Source organism: Sinocyclocheilus anshuiensis, unplaced genomic scaffold, assembly GCF_001515605.1.
Source record: "Sinocyclocheilus anshuiensis isolate Anshui unplaced genomic scaffold, SAMN03320099.WGS_v1.1 scaffold880, whole genome shotgun sequence".
In the NCBI taxonomy this organism is placed as follows: domain Eukaryota; kingdom Metazoa; phylum Chordata; class Actinopteri; order Cypriniformes; family Cyprinidae; genus Sinocyclocheilus; species Sinocyclocheilus anshuiensis.
In genome coordinates this window covers 551,259-558,032 of record NW_015548254.1, presented here as the reverse complement: position 1 = coordinate 558,032, position 6,774 = coordinate 551,259, and positions in this window count along the sequence as shown.

The window sequence follows — 6,774 nt, the reverse complement described above, 5'->3', positions numbered from 1 at the left end:
CAGGCGTGGCCAGGCTGCCATCAGCGCATTATTGCGCGTTTTTACGCACACAGTGAAGAACAGGAAGAAGTGCGTTAATATATAAATACACTAACAGCTGTCGCTGCGAAAACAATGACAGAACGTTACCATATCTGACTGTTCACGAGTTACATTTAGCATTATAGGCCTACTACAAAATAAATATTAACAACTATTTGTGTTTTAAAGAGAGTTATTTATTGTTTAGCCTACATGAAATAGCCTGTTTTATCACAATGACTAAATTGGCAATGGCATGTGGGGAAACAGCGATATCAATTTAATTTTCAATTAATAGTGGATTTTGGAGTGTAAATAAACTACTTTTGTGAACTTACATTCGTTCAGACATGTTCGTTTATTATGACGTTCTTCCTAACGGTAGAGATGAAGATCAAAACACGATTAGCTGCACAACAGCGCCATCTGCTGGATTTTAAAGTCGGGTCAGCCGATCTTGCGTTTGTAATCGGTTGGATATTGCACCGTTGGCACTACTAGAAAGAACTTCGAAAACAAAATCTGGATTTTCTATTCTTTTTTTGTCGCAGCAGCAATCCCAATAAGGAAATGAAATTAGTCGATGCCAACGCTTAATTAGCTCTGCAGGTAAGTGTTTCAACTAAATGAAAAGAAGTTAACACTGTAAACAAACAAAAATAGCTACAACGAAAAAACAATGTATGAAACAACACACACACACACACACACACACACACACAACGCAGTCACAAAAAGCGTTTGGTGGCGTAATTTAAGCATGCGATTTAGCATTTTTAAACTTAAAATGATCATAAATGATGGACAACTATGCCCGGAGAAAAACAACAACAACAAATAAAAAAAACATCAGCAGTCGAGAAAAGAAAAATAATAAATGTATTATTAATAATAAAAAAATAATTTTCATGTACGTTCATATTCATAACCCTGTGAAACTTTTTTGTCTGTTGACGTTAATAACGTGTTTTAACGTCGGTAATAATTTCACCACCACCAACGCATCTGCCTTAATATTCTCTCTGAGTTTCCATGTTCCCTTACGAATATTAACCGTGGTTTTACTACGAAAAAAAAAATCATGGTTCTTGTAGCCATGGTAACCACAAATTAACCATGGGATTTGTTACTTCAAATAATAATTAACAAAGAAGTAATCAGATTTTTTTAAGACAGACCTGAGCGAACAACAGCCTTTAAAATGACTTAAAATGCATTATATAAAAAACAATGAGGCAATAATGATTGGTTAATTAATAATAATCATATGGTTTCATTGAACAACACTGTTAAAATAGGCTACATAATGTAGTACAAAATAAATAAACAATTTACAGATGCCTGCAAAGGGTGCCAAAGGCCTGGTAATTGCTGCTGTTACACTTACAGGACTATCAAATCCTTGTTTAATATTGACCAAACATTTAATTCAATATCCACTTAATCTTTAAAGGGGTCATATGATGTTGCTAAAAAAGAACATTATTTTGTGTATTTGATGTAATGAAATGTGTTTATGCGGTTTAAGGTTCAAAAAACACATTATTTTCCACAAACTGTACATTATTGTTTCTCCTCTATGCCCCGCTTTTCTGAAACGCGTTGATTTTTACAAAGCTCATCGGTCTGAAAAGCGAGGTGTGCTCTGATTGGCCAGCTATCCAGTGCGTTGTGATTGGCCGAATACCTCAAGTGTGTGACGGATATGATATGCCCCTTATAACACTCCAAAGAGAAAGGAAAAATTGAAATCGCACCATATGACCCCTTTAATTTTGGCAACCTTTTTGCGATAGAATTTCTACAGCCTCTATAATTTCTTCAACAAAAACATATGGACATCACAACCACAAAAAGTAACATGTTTTTTTCGCAGTAAAACTACTTAATTTTCTTTTGTGTGATTTCTGAATGCTTGAGACTATAAAATCAATCAGACAACTATATTAATAAAATCATAGGAGGTAACTGTTTTTTTTTTTTTTTTGAAACTATGTTTTATTACACTGACTGCGCTTAATTTACTTATGGGTTGTTAACTAATTGTTTATTTAGAAGTGCACTCAGTAATTCTTCAGTGACTAATACCTCCTGCTTCATTTAATGCGATGATGAAGCAGTTTTTGATTTTTGATTTAATTTATTATTGTTAATTTTGATAGTATTTAATCTTTTAAAATGTTGTATTTAATATGTGTAATTTTAGTTTGTATTTTTTTGCCACATTTTTTTTTTTTTTTTTACTTCCATAATATTTGGGGGAGGGGGCACAACAATACAATTCTGCTTAGGGCACTCATTTGGCCAACAGCGGCCCTGAATGTGGCCACAAATTAGCAACAAATTCTTAATTCCTGGCCAAGATATCTTGTGCAAAATATGTAGATACTGTGCTATTTTTTTTTAATCAGTCTTTACAGATCGCTTAATCATGCAGTCTAGTTCATAACCACCAGAGGGTGAAATTTAACAAGTATAAGCTGACATATTCAAGTGAGATACTTCTTTACAGTATATTGCTAAAAGGATCAGACTTTAAATTTTAATATATATATATATAATAAACTCTCTATGACACAACATTTTTAAACAATTATATGAACTAAACAGAACCTTTTGTTTTGCTTGCACAGATGATTCAAAACAAAAACAAAACTCAGGTTAGTACAGATTTGTAGTGTCAACCACTGTTCATTTGCTTGTCTACCTGACCTGGTAATGTATCCATGTGACTAATTCAGTGTTTTGTGTGTCTTTGTCCATTGCAGATGATTTAGTGTCAATGATTGTGAGTCCATCACACTATTAGTGTCATTGACTGTGTTGTCTGTTGCTGTTGTGAAACTTTTCTCTCCAATCTTGAGATGTTTTCTGTTCCTCCTTTAAGTTTTTCCATCTGGAGTTTGTACGATAAAGAGTCCTGGTTGTTCATGCTTTTTGATGATTACTGCAGTTTGCCAGCCATCTCCTCATTGCACTCTCACACTTTCTCAACATCTGGAAGCAGCCTTGTTTGTCTGTCAAAGTAAGCCTTTTGCTTGCCCTGTCTTTGTTTCAGGCTGTCTTGGAACTGTTGTTTTCGGGTGACAATAAGGTGACTGCGGTAGGTATCATGTCAACCGACGTCCCATTAGTAACTGTACCGATGAGTACCCTCCAATGGTATATGTTTCAGTATTCCAATAAAGCAATGTAAGGGTCACTTTTGCCTCTCTGAGCTTTCTTTAATGGGTTTTTGAACAGTTTGCTGATTTCTGGGAATTTAGAGTAATAATGAACAGACAGTAAGTAATCTGAATCGTTGAAATGGAACAGATCTTTGTCAATTTTTGGAGTCCTGTCATTTTTAGGTGAACTATCCCTTTAAGGAAAATTCATTGTAAATGTATATATATATATATGTATTTGTAAAAAGAAAGTCAGTTTTACTGGAAAATGAGTATTTTAATGACAGAAACAAAGTCACAATTCCAGGTGCATACTAATCTCTCTGTGTTGAGGTTGGACTAAAAAAATGAAGTATGACCAACAATAATCTTAAAATATGCAATTGTGGCTCATGTCTTTTATGAGTCCTAACAATGTTAACATTAACGTTAAGCTCTTCTCATCCCACTTGACAATGTATTGGTGGCTTCATACTCTTCAAGCACATCATCTCCTTTAGATTTTTGATGCTTAAAAAAAGATAATAAAGTGTCAAAAGTTAATGCGACTCATGTGCCAGGTCTCATGGAAATGTGTATCAATAGCACGATTTTCTGCTTCTATTTGGCACCAAATATAAAGAGAAAATTGTGCTATTGATACATACTTTCATGAGATCGGGTTGGCCATTTTCAAAGTCTTGTGAGGGCACAAAATCACTTTGAATGATGAGCAATTTAACTCACTCGAGAGATTGAGTAGCCTGTATTGAAAAGAGCTATTTTCAAATTAATTCAATGAAAACAGCACTCAGATATAGCGGCATATTAACATTATGAAAAAAAGAAAGAAAGAAAATCACGAAATTTGGTCACAAGACTCACAAGAATCAATAACTGATATTGCCATTATAGATTTGGACAGTTTACAGTGGTTTGATTTGACAATATGATGTTGCAAAAGGTGAGAAAAAACGGCAAAACAACGTGGAAATAACGTTACTGCATTCATCAAATGAGACATCAGCTATAGTTTCTGAAGAAAATGTACCATGTTTTTACTAAAGTAAATAGTTTAACGATAACGTTTGTAATTAAACTATAGCAGCCACAAATTTACCAAATTTACATTGTCTGAGAGTCTATGAAATGTACTTTAATATCATAAACCATCAAATATAGTCAGCTTTCTACTATGGTTCATTTTCATAATAGGTAAACACAGGTCACAAGTTAACACGGTCACGGTGTTAATAATAAGCACGGTTAATAATAAAAATCTTAGATATCATTCACATTTATTCTAACCCTTTTTGCAAAATCTTTCCTTGTTAGCTGAATACTATGGATGAAAATCAACAGGCTAAAGAACACTTTGGTAATTTCATGTCATTTTCATCTTAACACCTGACCACTCTTGTGGGTTTGCTACTGTTACAATTAAAAATCATAGAAGGGTAAAAACATTGGTATGATGTAAGCAAAACAGCTACAACACATAAAAATTATAATTGGTGTGTTAGATTTATAGTGTGCGAATAATCAAGCATTGACAATAATCAGTCGTATTGGCGGCACCGAGAGGCCCCCAAATAAAATTATGCTTAGGGTGCCATAAAGGCCCTGCGTAATGTTCACATCGTCTCGTTTCGGATATGAATAAATCGACCGGTCATGCTATATTGTTTCTTCGCCCATGTGCTCACACATCCAAAGCACGCGCACAGAAAGTGATTTTAAATGCATCTGATTGACAGATAAGTCATGGTTAATCTATCAGTCAGATGCACGTGAAAAAGCATGCTGTCTTATTTCACTGTTGTTGTTAATGTTGAGGTTATTTTAGCTTCGTACATTTAGTTTAACTGCACTGTTAAAGAGGGCGATTTTTACCATTCAACTGAACTGTGTGCATGTATTTTAGACACTTATATTGTTCTTGCTCCACCCATGCAATAACTGCGTCCTTCTATCAACCGAGTTTCTATTTACTTATACTGCTGTGTGCTCTGGTAATGTCGACGGTATGACCCATTTCAGGAGCTGACAAAATTACGATTTAAAATCAGAGCATAGCTCACATTCACTAAAATACTGAAACGCAAATGATGCTGATTTAAAACGACAACGCCAGTGAATGACAGTCAAAGCAAAGTGCGGTTTGAACTGCCCGCCCCCGCAGCTGAACTGGAAGTTTTGATTGTTTTTTTTACCCAAGTCAGACCACTCTGTTACTGCCTGAAATGCAGGGCTCCACCCCAGAAGTTTGAAAAGTGCCCGTCAAACGGAGTTGGTCCTCACTGCAGAACACAAGATCCAGGGGGCGTGGCTGGATCCAGATCCAACTCCTCCCATCTTACATATACCTAACCCTACCAATCTCCACCCCCTAGATGTGGATCCAACCTCGCCCCCTGGATCTTGTGTTCTGCAGTGAGGGGCTACTGGTCAAACGCCGGCTCGCTCTGTTTCTCCATCGGCGCCTTCTTTGTCCATTTTTTTTTTTTTTTGTACTTTGTACTTTTGGTGAAAAATAAATGTAGAGAAGTTTAATACTTTAGTTTTATTCTACTCAAGTAAAAGTAAAAGTACCACAATTTTATTTATACTCAAGAATGTAGAAAAAATGTAAAAATGTACTCAAGTACTGTAACGAAAGTATTTGTAATTAGGTACTTTCCACCTCTGTCCCTGCTAAAGGGATATGATGTGTCTTCATGTTTTCCTGCAAGATGCCTGTTAAAGATCACTTCATCTGGAAATCATCTGCTGTGTACAAACATCTGATAAACATCAGATGTAGGCCTACGTGTGCTATCTGGGTATGTGTGCGCCTATAGGAGCGGTTTTCCAGACAGGGTTTAAACTGACCATATGCACGGAGCCTTATTTAGAACTTCCACATAAAGATAAGCCAGCTCCTAAACTTCCAGTGAAGTGTCATTTGGTAGTAGAGACTCTTGAGACCCTCACATACAGCCCCTTTCACACAGAGATTCCGGAAAATACACAGGTAATGTGTCCCGGGAATTGTTCCCGGATTGTTGGATTTTGGTTCATTCATACTGCCAGTGAATTCCCGGAATCTGTGCGTGCGTTCACACACAACCCGTAAAGGTCTCATAATGACACGTGACATCAGGATGTGACGTGTAATGTACGAGTCGAAAACTTGTGCTTACTTATTACCTGTGATTTTTCTCTCGAGAAACCACGCTGTTGCATTTTGGTTTTAATTTGCTCATACACAACCGCATCACGTACCATTCCACTGAGCTGCCGAATGATCTCAGCTTCAGCGCGAATACTGAGGAGCTCCGGTCTCTGCTTCAGTCAAGTTTGCGCACATTTCTGTTTGTTTTATTTATTTATTTTTTTTTTTTTACACAAACACTCTGCATTTAAAACACCGACTAGCCCCTCCGGCACTGCAGGGTTATATTATTGCAAACACCCGCTCAAAGAGTCGCACGATAACTACGTCATCACTACGACACATCCATTACGGCATTGGTTCTGGCTTTTGTTCACACAGGGCGCCTTCCGGGACTGAACCCAGCAATGTTACTAGGGGTGCTTCTCAATATCCCTCCTCGTTTCCTCTCTC